The sequence below is a fragment of the Lepisosteus platostomus genome, chromosome 7 (genome assembly GCF_059453375.1).
Source record: "Lepisosteus platostomus isolate fLepPlt1 chromosome 7, fLepPlt1.hap1, whole genome shotgun sequence".
Classification (NCBI taxonomy): domain Eukaryota; kingdom Metazoa; phylum Chordata; class Actinopteri; order Semionotiformes; family Lepisosteidae; genus Lepisosteus; species Lepisosteus platostomus.
The window spans coordinates 41,884,488-41,896,786 of NC_142617.1; the positions used below are offsets into that span (position 1 = coordinate 41,884,488).

The 12,299-nt window shown below is 42.2% G+C and overlaps 1 protein-coding gene across 6 annotated transcripts in view; it reads right to left on the reverse strand.

Moving 5' to 3' along the window:
• The window catches only part of plekha6 (pleckstrin homology domain containing A6), a 91,917-nt gene that overhangs the window by 62,010 nt on the left and 17,608 nt on the right, over nt 1-12,299 (reverse strand). For 2 of the 6 annotated variants that reach the window (XM_088640440.1, XM_088640439.1), the window contains exon 2: nt 8,027-8,187. The exons of the other annotated variants lie outside the window; for them this stretch is intronic. The gene's annotated coding sequence lies outside the window, so the exon portion shown is untranslated. The remainder of the gene's footprint in view (nt 1-8,026; nt 8,188-12,299) is intronic. 6 annotated transcript variants of the gene reach the window in all.

The following is a 12,299-nucleotide window of genomic DNA, read 5'->3' on the forward strand; positions in this document are numbered from 1 at the left end:
TGAAAGAAGGGAGGATATCCGCTTCAACCACATGACTGGGTAAATGGACTTCCAAACAGCTCCCACTTGTGTCCTCGCCAGCATCATGCATCATTTCAACTGCTTTTACTTTTCTACGTTTCAAAACCTCCTCTCCAACAATCAGTCAGCGAGTGAAAGGGAGACCTCAGACGCAAAACAAAAGGGCTCGTTTCCACAGCATCGGGGGAGTGCTCCAACAGTTTATCCATCTTCAGTGGCACACACAGACCACATGTTTGTACAAGCTACTGAGCTCCAAAGCTCCTGGCACAGAAAGATGGCTGTCGCCACGACATCAAAAACACATTGTAAGTGGCAGCACAGACGATGCTGTACCTGGTTAACCGAAGGACATGTCGTGTGAATTTTTGCTTCTCGGCTCAGTTTGGTCAGATTTCCCAAAAGTCTATTTTTAAAGCACCCAGACCTCTTCAAGCCCTCATCACTAGGTCTGGAAGCAGCTGTGGCCACGGTTCAAAAAAACAGGTGGCCCTTTTCCACTCCACGTCATTTACCTTCTTCTTCTGTGCCTGCGACCAGTCTCTGCAGCCTGTGCCAGCACCACCACTGGAAATGCCCTGGGTGGGGGGTGCTCATAGTGCAGCAGTCTGAGATACTAAATAGCAGTCACATTTGTTCAAAACTGGGATAAAAAACTGTAGACGTCAGTTGTATCTGCGCAGAGCCCAAAGAACAGGGTCAAGGCTACAGAGATGAACTCTGTTTCGCTTGTTATATAACTGAAGCCAAGAACCACTGCTGTCAGGATAGTAGTGGCACAGCAGATACATTGTAAACAGCACTTAAACAAATTAAATCTTGCAGCAGAGCAACTCTCACCCGTCTGCTGCTCTTGCTCACATTGCTATTGCAGATTGGGAAGCAGCAACCAGCCCATGCTGTCTCCACTGTTTCACACTTTCCTTCTCTGTTTTCAGATTTACTGTAAAATTAAAATAATGTTTTGCCTGAACACTTTTTCAAAAGAAACCTGTTTTATATTACTCCAGGTAAAAAAGAGCACTCAATGCTCTTTAATACACTCGGTGGGACTCAATGCAAAATCAAAGACGAGTAACACAAAACCAAGAAATGTACTTGTGAACTCAATAAAAATGAATAAAATCATTATTTTGTTCCATTGCCTGAAATCCAGATGTAAGGACTTATCCAGGGGTACTCTGTACAAATGTGACAGTCCACCACCCCCCCACCCCACCCCCACCTCACCTCTCTCTGTTTCATACAGAACCTCCTCCTATTGAGATAAATATGTTTATTTTGGAACAAAGTGCCTCCATCTGGATAGCGATGTCACAGCTGGAAATCTTCACACTAATCCCAAATCCCTGGACCCTCTTCCACACACACACGCACACTGACCATACCAGACCTCTGACGCTAGAGGAACATTTTTGCTTATTGATCTTAGACTGCAGCACAGCAGTTAGATTCAAGGCCTCAGTTCGCCCCTTCAGAAGAACCATAAATCTCCTCTTTCCCCTTAGCCAATTAAAACATTTGTGTGCTGCTTTTTCAAGACTATTATGTTCTAATTTATCACCAGAAAATTAATCAGCAGCAGTTATGCAAAGGAAGAAATGTAATTTTTGACAGCTTGAATATTAAACAAGTTTGATATCCTTAAACAGGCCCTATTATCCCCTTTTTAATCATGCAACTACGACCTTATCTAATAGGTCATCAAACTTCTGCAGCTCTCCAGCAAAAGTTAGGAAATTATACATACAGTCAGCAATCCTAAGTGCCGAGATTCAAATAAGCTGAATCAGCCTGGGTTTTTCTTGATGTAACAGTGTCCTGATATAAGTGTACCATGGTAAATTTTTGTGATACTCTCACAGCTTATCCAGCACATTCTGTATCTCCTTCACCATCTGCATTTAATCCTGCTTATACTATGATATACCAAGGAAACCATTAAGAAATGTGTCTTGCTGATAAGCATATGTTGAAAACTTAAGCCCTCTCTGGTGTGTCAGCCACAAAGCGGTGTTATTCAATTGTTGCTGGGCGGCCTAGGCTGGACCATTGAGGGCTGGAACTGGTTATCCTCAATCAGAGGTGGGAAGACTGGGGCCTCATGTGTCATGCTTGAATTAATCTCATGGTCAGAAAAAGGGTTTGGGTCATGGATCAAAACACAGTAGGTAGTCTGTTCTGTAGGAACAGCTTTCATTACTCTTGATCTCCAAAGGTGCTAGTATTACATGTAGAAATACATCGCATTACTATCATGAGAAATCCCTCTGTGTTTTCTGATGCCAGTCCTGCTAACCTAAAACAAGCACAGTGCACCTGAGGTATGCTGGTTCCTTTAATTGCCAGGTAACAGCACTAGGGTTTTGATAAACTGACTGCAGTGAAGCAGATCTTGACAAAGGAGGTCAACCTGCCTTCCTCCCAGCTGTGAGTGATTATCCCAAGCAGGTAAAGACAGGCCCCTGACATCTCAGGAATCTGCTTGTTTACTCATGTCTTTCCACAGAAAACCCTCCCCAGGTTTTCTGTGGAAGGCTCTCCTTAGCCCTAAACCCTGTGACTCACCCACAGATGTCAGCCTCATTCGAGTATGATGGCCAAACTGCTGCTTTTCATGTACTGTAGCAGAAACAATCCATTCCAAGCATAAAGGCAATGACAGTGGATCCTCTTTAACGTGAACTGCAAAGATGAGATACCATCGTCCAAAAAATATAAGAACCTTATATTACCTTATATATAACCTCCCTATGGAGGTTATATATATATATAAACCAAATATATATCTTTATAAAAGAAATATATATTTACATACTGTATGTAGTCTCAAATAGCACTGATAACTTCCTTACCATATCAGGAGGTTTTTACAAACATACTTACTGTAAGGGCTAAAGTATAAAGGTTACAAGTGTGCACTCCTAACTGTTACAGTCATTTTACTACATTTTGTCTTCTCCAATGTGTTTCCTTTCACATTTATTTCCAAATAATTTCCAGTCTTGCCACACATTGCCACCCTCTGGCCATCATAATGTAAATGCTGGAGAACTCTCTCCAGAGCCTTGTGCTAAATTCCTAACATTTCAACCCGTGAGGGTTAGAGTTTTCTCCACAGGTGTAAACCACTTTGATAGAATTTTGTCCTAACCAGCAGTCGCCAGCAATAGTCAGCCAGCCCTTCTGAAAGGATAACAGCAAAAATGTGCATCTTATTTTATATTTTCTTACGGTTTAACAGCAGATTTACAATGGCTCCCTGTAGTTTGTATCTTGCTGTATCAAACCATCCGGTGCTCCTACCATTTTTTCTTCCGTCTTAAAAAATTGAAATCACAGCTTGGAAGGATCTGTATCAGTTATCACTCTATAGAGGATGAGATATGTGTGTATGATCGTCTGACAAACCCACCTCCAAGCAGTTTGTATATTTTTTGACACTCGACATGCAGGAGTCTCTGCTGGCTGACTCAGTCCAGCCCAGTTCCAAGATTTCCTCTTTCATGGAACCCAGGTCTGAACTAATGACACCTGGGAACCTCTCTCAATGCTTCAAACAGCTTTTACTACAACTCCCTTTTTACCACGTCATACCACAGTAAATCATTATAGTAGAAAGCACTACAAATAGGAAAACAAATCCTGCATGATATAAGAATGATTACAAACAAAAGGAAGGTAATTTAGCCCATCTATCACATTGGTAGTTAGCAGCTCATCGATCTGAGGATCTGTAATTAGTAAAGGTTACAGCCGAAAAAGTCATGAAATCTCAAATATGGAAAGAGTACCAAAACCATAAACCTTGGTCTATATATATTTAGCTCCAGCAGCTGAAACAGTTGGTAGTTGTTAGGGAACAGTATAAGCTACAGACAACAGATATAGGACCAAGAGGAGGTGGTTTGTTTCTGAGCACCTGCAATCCTTCAAAACCAGATAGCAGGGCCTGCACTGGCAGGGTATAAACAAAGAAAGAGCTGTTATTTTTCACCGCTCATCTTCCTGGAATGCCAGAGAGATGACCTGCCAAACCTCATACCCCACCTCTCTGCGGAGACTTTCAGACTTCAGAAATATCACACCTCCCTGAGGCCTATGAACACAACTCTCCTCATGAAAGCGCACCACAGCTTCTCATGTAGACGTGGGAGGACAGCCAGCAACATCGGAGCCAGCAGGAGCTTACCGACAGGGCACCACCTGTTGCAGGGCCCTGCGAATGCCACCTTGAGAGAAGCAGAATCATGTGCAGAACAGCACAATGAAACAGCGGTGAAAACATCATATAGCGCAGAAAGGCGTGACAGCTCTTGGCACAAACAGCAGGAAGTCACTGCAGAAGAAAGAGATGAAATCCTCAGTGCCACAATACCACGCCACCAGGTTCTCCTTCGCAGATTTCTCACAGGAGGGTATAATCTTTCTGTCGTGCTTTTTACCGGTCTCAGAAGAAAGAGAGATTTATCTAAAAAACATGGATAAGGCAAATATAAGCATTCATACTCAATTAACATCCCCCCACAACATCTTAGTCCTCAATTAGGGCGGTCTCACACAGCTGGTAATCCTTTATTCGGCAGCAGCCATCTGCCAAACCAAAATCCTAAACAGTCATTACCACTGGTTTATTTTTATCACTTTTTGAGGAAAAACCTGATCCTAATACCTATGATCCAATTTAACAAGAAACATGACGCTATAATGCTTTTGTCTCAGCCTCTTTAAATGAACCGGCACACAAAAGCGACAGTGGCCCAGAAAATCAATCCTCTGTCATGGGTAAAGAAGCACCCTTTAGGATGACATTGTTCCCCCCAAAATATAAGGTATACATTTATCACAGCTTCTGCTCTGAGAAAGGAAAATATGATAAATAAGCAAGTTTGTTTAAATGAACAATTAGTCTAGTCCAGAGAAAAAACACAGAATGAAATGGAGAAAACTGAGGGATCTAATACTGTACATCTGCAAAAGATAAGACAAAAATGGGCAACAAAAACTGCTTCCAACTATAAGCTAACAGGACCGTTACTTCTCAGAATGCCCCCAGCCTGTTAGGGCACCAGGCTGCCTGAATAAAAACTTAATTGAACGGCAGCGAGTGGAAAGGAATTACTCTTCTGAACGCCACACGCAGTAGCGCTCTCAAAACTCTCAAAACCTCTGGAGCCGAGATGCGGCCTGACTTTAAAGAAATGCTGAGATATTGGTATGGGACACGGACCGTCAGGGGAATGAAAGGCAACCTGTTTCTTCTTGTTTGCTTTGGAGGACATTGGGAGGTTTAAAAAAACAAAGCCGAGAAGAACAGGGCCCAGCGGGAGAAGCAGGTTAAAAAATGAGTAAAATGCAGTGAAATCACGGTGAAGCACCCGTGGCATGTGAGGCGGGACCCAGGATCGGATTGGGCACTCCTCAGGCACCCGACACACAAAGACGCACGCGCAGTGGCCAGGCCCTCCACACAGGGTTCTCGACTCCTCGGGGCGAACAGTGGAGCCCTGGAAACAGCTTAACTCCAGACCGAGAGCCATCGAAGATCGAGCACGGCCTAACACCAACCTTAGGAAACTCTGTCAAAGACAGGGAAGTGTGTATGCACAGAGATGACAAAAACAGGTGGAAGAACCACCACTTTAAACTCTCAAAAGGAATAATTGAAACTAAAGGGGAAAAGAGTTCAATGAAAACATGAGAAGTGATATTTTGTCAACTAGTCTCATTGGACTGTCTTCAAAGCTTTTTATTCATCCCTTCAAGCACTTTCTTTAGATAAACGAAAATACCACAGTTACCAGAGTGTAAGCAAACAAGCACAATGATGTTTATTATGTACAGTATCAGCAGCCTTCAAGTGGTTTCTGCGTCTGCAGCATGTACTTCAAAGCCTCATGCCCTCTACTGGGGGGGATGGCTGAGGAGGAAAAGGAAGACCTGCAGAGGAAAGACTTTTGAGAGGCAAAACTCTAAAATCCAAGTGACACAGCTTTCTGAAGCTGCTCAAGGACAAAACTTGTTTACGAGCAATGGATTGGAAACTCTCTTTCTGCAACTCCAACAGAAAGGACAGAAACCTTCTACAATGACAGAAAATTCATACAAATGGAAAAAAAGGGCTATAAATTAGCTTTTCAGATGCCATCGCTGCAGAGAGGGTACCAAGGCACAGAAGCGCCTTCACGCAGATATCCTGTGTGAGCCCGTCATTCTCGCCCGTACCCCAGACAAGAAAGGTATTCTTTTTATTTGTTCCTATCTTTCATTGCTCTGTGTGTACCTCATAGATAGTGCCAACTCCCTCTATCCAAATGCTGAACTAACTTCTCACACAGAGCCAGATCACTCCTGACTCACGCACCAATCTAACCCCCTCCATAGATCGGGACACAGAGAAACGATTCATCCCACAGAATACACAAAGCACAGGCAGGCCAGAGGGAGGCAGAGCGAATAGGTTGAGTCTGTTCAATATGGTTTCTTTAAAACAGCCTCCCAGACACTGCTTGTCAACATACACCCTCACATCCCTGAAAGATGAGGACCGCCTGTACAGTATTTCAGTCAGCAGAAACTCTTCTCTCTGGTGCTCTGGTGTCTTTATCGGAGAATAGGAATTTTGAAAAAACATATTCCCCTTTACTTCTCTGGAACTTGTTGACTCCTACAAAAATATGCAAATAAATATGTTTAGGAACTCTTCAAGGTTGGTCTTCCAGAGCTAAAAATAACCAAAAAATTGTTCACACAAAAATGCACTAGAGAGAGAGAATGATATTGAGAGAGAGAAAGCAGTGCTTTGAAGTTGAAATTTAACAGCCGTCTTTGGAAACAGTCATGTTCAGCAATAAGAACTGTAAAGCCTGAAGGATCAGACCTTAAGCAGTGTTGAAGCCAGTCTTTGTTGTCTCCAACATGTATTGGCTTATTAGATACTCATTTCCATGAAAGAATGCACCTGAGCACTCAGCCCAGTACAGTTCAGCAGAGCTCAGCTATAATGGTTTATAATTCCTGTTGAGGATGTAGCAGTTTTAATGAGGCTCAAACGTACAGCGGCATACACAACTGAAGTGGATTCCTCTACAGTATATTCCTTTAACATAATGATTTTGGTGACTCTTGTGTCTCAGTGTCCCTTGAATGTTTCTCAATATTGGTAATGTTTTGTGCCTTTACTTTTTTTTTTACAATTCTTTAACTGGAGCCAATTTGGAACCAATTTTCATTTGCAACACAAAATTTACAGCAGCGCATTTACTGGACTGAGTGAGGTACAAAAGCTGTGCCTCACCCAGGAGTTGAACCCGTGACCCTCTTGACTTGAGTCCAGAACCACTTAGCCATGCTGCTTTCCCAAGGATTTTTTCCCTAGTTGGCTGCTTTTATTCATTTTTCTCACAAAGAGTATGGCAATAAAATAAAAAAATAGTAAATGAAAGACATGGCAACTAGCTGGTAATAAGTCGAATAAACAGATTCTGAAAAGTGGACCCCAGACTTCAAACGAGACCAGCAGGAGCAAATGAGACCAACTTTTTAAAAAGCACATGGATTCTGAAAATAACAGGAAGGTTTGGATACGATCCTCCTGGGACCGAAACAGCCCAACAGGTTTACTCCTGGCGTCTAGATAGGTCTCCCTGATCATCGGTAGAATGCACTAATGGGACAGTGAAATTATTTACATCCATTATTTGCATCCTGTGAGTCAAGCCAAGTACTGTACCTTCTTAACTCAGATATAAATTCCCTTCACAAATATATCGGTGTCTTAAAGCATCTAACACTAAACCCGAAACAACCGAAGCAATACCTGCCTCTCCACAATGACACACCCTCAAGATCTGGTACTCTAAATCACAGCTATTCCACACAACACTCTCCCCCCAAAACCTGTTTTTTTTTGGTTACCGTAAAGAAGTCAGGTCGAGCAGCCTGCTCAGAGCACTGGCATTTTCTCAGCACAAAAGAGCAAACAAAAGGAAACTGGAAACCTTGCCTTTCTCCTTTCCGTCACGTCTGCTGAAACCAAAAAGAAAGAAAAAAGAGGCGCTCTCCTTCTCCGACTTCCACTTTCGCTGCTGCTCCCTCTCTCCTGCGCCGTCCTTCCCTTTCAACTCCCGAAGGCTGCTGTTCGTAATCTCCTGCAACACGGGGCAGCTTGAGAGAGAGAGGGAGACGGGAAGCTAGAGGAGAGAAACCTGAAACCTCAGGTTGTCTTCAAACAATCATTTGGATTCTCTCTTTCTTCCTCCTCCAGAATGAGCTCTCTTTTCTGCCGGGCTTAAGCAAACAGGCAATGAAGGGAGATGTTTTTTGCCCAAAGGTCATGTTAGCCCACGACTTGGGGGGGGAATGAAAATAAAACCCTAAGGGCAAGTTCATTTCTGTAACAGACGCACACACCTGAAAAGTATTATGAAGCAGTGCCAAGCAATGGATATGAATGCAACACAGATGAAGCTTGTGTCGTTTCATATAACCCCTAAGTTAAATATGAGGCAACAATTCCTGGTTTAGGTTTTTGTTTGGAAAAATTACAGGTAAATTGATTTCTGTTTTCCAAAAGCACATCTGTTCAAAGTGCCGCCCTTTCACCTGGCCATAAATTACACTCTGTGTATAAATGTATACCAAAGCCTGTACACAATACAGGAGTCCGATAGCATGACAAGATCATGGAGAAATCAGGTCATTCACAATGTGCATTCAGAATCAGGTCTCCAAATCCACTGATGTTGTAAAATCTTGCACATACTGTACAACAGGAGTGAACAACTTCAGCAATATGTCTAATATATTTGCCAAGTTAATTAAAAAGCTAGAAGGGATAGCTAATTACTGTACTTAAAATGCTCGTCTATTTGTTTTGATCAATAAAGACAGTTAAATTATTAACTTTGTTAAAGTATGAATGAACTTTGTTACTAAGTCAAACCTTAAATTTAGGTTAGATGTTTTTGGATAAATTCTTAATAAATTAGAAATGTAATTCTCACAGTAGAAGTGTTGTGAATCATATAAAGGAGCAGCTGTCTATACAAAATGACCAGATACTACCTGTTCTGACTTAACAGTCGTCTTATTTCTATAATAGAAGTGCACCAGAACAATAAACTGCAAATCTACATCCCACTCTTTGACCCACATAGCCAGCTAAGCCAGTCATAAGACATAATACAATCCCTGGGCAACATCTGGGCACACCTGTCAGTAAAGGCAGGAGGGTCAATCTCAGCTCCAGACACCTGGGCTGTGAAGACACTCTTGTCCCAGTGACGCACAGCAGTAAGATCCCGTAGACACAAGGGCCAACTGCCATTACACAACAGGTAGAAGTTGTGGAACCCCTGTCAGTGGGGTCTATCTCCAGTCTCCTCCCTGTTACACACTCACTGCTGTAGCCTCACGCTCTGCTGGGTTGCAACATAAAAGTGGATCTCGGCAGGGCCCATTTACAATCGGAGCCACGTGTACATTCCTCCTTTCTTTGTAGATCCTACCCTCAACTGCCTCTCCTAGTCTAGACACTCTCAAACCTCTTTCTGCTTGCCTGCCACACTGTTTTCTACAAATATCTCTCTTCTGAGACACAACATATTAATCAGACTTTCAAAACAATACTGTCCTTTCTTATCTTGTAACATCAAGCTATAACACGCCTAGTTTCTTGCATTATAAAACAATGTACAACTCCATGGTTCCAGATTTTGCTTAGGGATATTTTTTCTTATTTCCCCGATTAGTTCAAGACATGGTTAGAAACGAAAAGAAAAGAGAGAAGAACACCAACTGCTAGCCTCAGAGGGCAGCCTATGTTGTAGTGCTGCAGGAATGCTGTCTTTTACAAGGTAGCACTAATTAATATTTGTCTTTCCTGGAGATGTTCGCACTCAAGATGAAGCTCACATTTGGCACAAAGAGGGCTGCAAAGCCTCACACTTCCAGAACAGGTGAAAGGCTAGGTCTGGACACTTTCACATACACATACAAACAAGTTCATTAATCCTATATGGTAACAAAGCATGTGCTGGTGATGTCCTGCTTTTTAAACTATTCTCCAAGGACAAGTTTAGGTGCCTTTCAAAGCCCGAGGGAACTTCATGGTTCTATTTGCTGTCTTAGCAGAAACGCATGCGCAGTACCTCCTCTGGCCCCTGGTATGTGCGTGCCTGTGAAAGATGACCCCCCTGCCCTCCAGCCTCTCTTCTCTGATAATTACACTGAAATAGTCCATCTCTACCCAAATTAGACCCAGACCCAGCATTTACTGCAGATCTTATCTGCAGACAGGTTCAAGAGTTTGCCTTGTTATTGCCACAGAACTATACACTAACAAAAACATTCACGCATAGCCTCAGAGACAGAGACAACACACTTCAAGACTAATGCCTCTCTCTTTCAGCAGGTGGCAGCTGGGAACAAGATGATGCACTTCAGTCTCAAAGCGATGCATATTGCAAAGGGAAATTTACAGAACAGTTGACAACAACCTTAAGGGGTACTTTGTGTTCAGAGTTATTACAGTATTTGTACATTGTATTGCACACATTATAATGTATGCAGTACTTGCAGAGTCAGAAACCTGCAGCAATTTTAACTGTGTACACTGTGCTGTGGAGGTAAGCTTTCCAATCTTAAAATTTCTCACCTACTGTATGGGACAAATTCTGCACTCCAGTAAATCACTGAAAATGGAAGAATGGAGTCAGCCATGTCAATGTACTTCTGCACAAAAAAAGGAAAGTTTCCTACAACAACAGGTTATTTCTTTTAATGTCCAGAAAGGTGCATCTTTCATCCCCACCCTCAATCACACAGCCTAGCTAAGCAGATTCTAGAGGCTAACAATAGTCTCCTTCATTCAAACAGGGCATAAGCAGCTTCTGTGCGTGGTGTTGACACAGTGAGGCGCAGGGGGCAGGGCTCAATGGATTGCACACGTGTGCCTGAGGTGGGCTGCAGCCCAGCGTGGTCCACCTCTGCACAATTGAGTGGTTTTAATTATTCTCTTGAGCAATCAGATGTACACTCATCCACAACACTGGACTGGTGCATCAAGAACGGGAGTGGGGTCACCAGATCAGAGATCAGAGACAGGGGGTTAAAAAGTACTGCACCTTTAAGAGATGTAATAATAGGTTTAATCTGATCTCTTGATTTACTTTCAGTTTCTAAACATGCAAGAGGGTGCCTTTTAACTGTTGCATTTCTTAAAATTTAAAATCTTCAAGTCTTAAATAGAAAAAGTTCCTAATCAAGCAACATGTTGGTTCAGTTAAGAATTCAGAACTAGAGAGTTTCAGCTTTAGTGATGTGAGGGTCCCCAGACCAGAACTGTGAAACCCTGCACTAAGGGACACAGACTCTTCTGTAAATGAAAAACAGAAAACGACTGTCCTTGAAACAGCCACACTGTGGCTCTGGATTCTGCACCAGACTCTGCCAATATCTGCAAAATCATGACGCTTTCTTCATGATTTATGAAATCCATAAAATTCATAAGAAATTCATAAAAAAACACTGATTGGGAATAAAATACATCCCTTGCACTAGGGTTTTAAAAGTGCTTGTTAACAGCCCGCAGGCTCATGAGGAAAACTTCAAAAAGATAGCGCAAGATAATTTTATGTAATGGTGTCACATTTAAATTGTGTCACACATTTAAAGGCGTTTTTACCTGGTACAGCAGGGGTTTTCCGAGTGCTAATCTGGATGAAGGACCGTGATTCTTATACTTGTGAGAACACTAAAGAAAAAACTTGAAATCCAAAATAAAATGTATTTCTTAACTTATTTAAAAAACACAGAAAATCATTCTCAGCAGCTATATGGTAAATTAAACCTCTGGATTTATTTTAAACTGCTGTATTTTACACATACCTTGAAAAAGAAACATGGACTTTAAATCGTCTTTTTCTCCCAGGATTGGTAAATACTAACTCGATGTGTGGTAGCTCTCCTTCTGGGAGACCAAAGAAGTGTATTTGCTTCAATAAATCTTCAGTAAAACAGGTGCATTTTTAAAACCAGCTAATGGGCAATGCAGAGTAAACAGATTACACAATGTAATGTTTGCATTCTGCAGGGTAGGGTGAGACCAATGGTTTCAGGGAATAAAAACCAGGTTGAGCAGTTAGCATTGTTCAAAGGTGCCAGAGCTTTTTCTGAAGAGTGAACTGGAGCTCTGCAGAAAGGTCAAAAGGTTGCATGTTCATCAGAATTCATTAGAGGTACTACAGCAGTGAGAAAGGTCAATACAAACACCTGCT